The sequence below is a fragment of the Megascapheus bottae genome, chromosome 6 (assembly GCF_031878675.1).
Source record: "Megascapheus bottae isolate mThoBot1 chromosome 6, mThoBot2.hap1, whole genome shotgun sequence".
Taxonomy (NCBI): Eukaryota; Metazoa; Chordata; class Mammalia; order Rodentia; family Geomyidae; genus Megascapheus; species Megascapheus bottae.
The window spans coordinates 73267481-73268030 of NC_143514.1; positions in this window are offsets into that span (position 1 = coordinate 73267481).

Sequence of the window (550 nt, forward strand, 5' to 3'; positions counted from 1 at the left end):
CGGAAGGCCTGTTTCCTAGATCTCGCGAGATTACATGCTGGGCCCGTCCCTTCCGGTTTGGGTCGTCAAGGTGACAGGTTGCCTGGAGGCGCTTGGCGCCCCTGACCTTGAAGCTGCTTGCCAGCGGGGTAGGTGGAAGACACGAGATGTATTCATTCCTTCACTTCGTTATTCGCGTGTTGCCTCCTCATTCATTCCCTCATTCATTCCCTGGAGTTCCCGCCACAAATGGCAAAGCCATCAACGACCAAATCCAGTCGGTACCTTTTTTTCCCTCCGTCCTGGGGCCTGAGCTCAGGGACTGGGCACTGTCTCAAGGCTCGCACTCTTCCACTTGAGCCACAGGGCCACCTCTGGCTTCTTCTGTGTATGTGGTACTGGGGAATCGAACTAAGGGCTTCACGAAAGCCACATTCCCGGCCCCCAGCTCTTCATCTTAAAAGACAATGCCTTGGGTAGTGGATATGGCTGTGAGTGTTTGTTGAACTGACTTGAATCACTTTAAATCACTTAAACTGATCTTGTTGAATGAATGAGTGGATTGATTAGA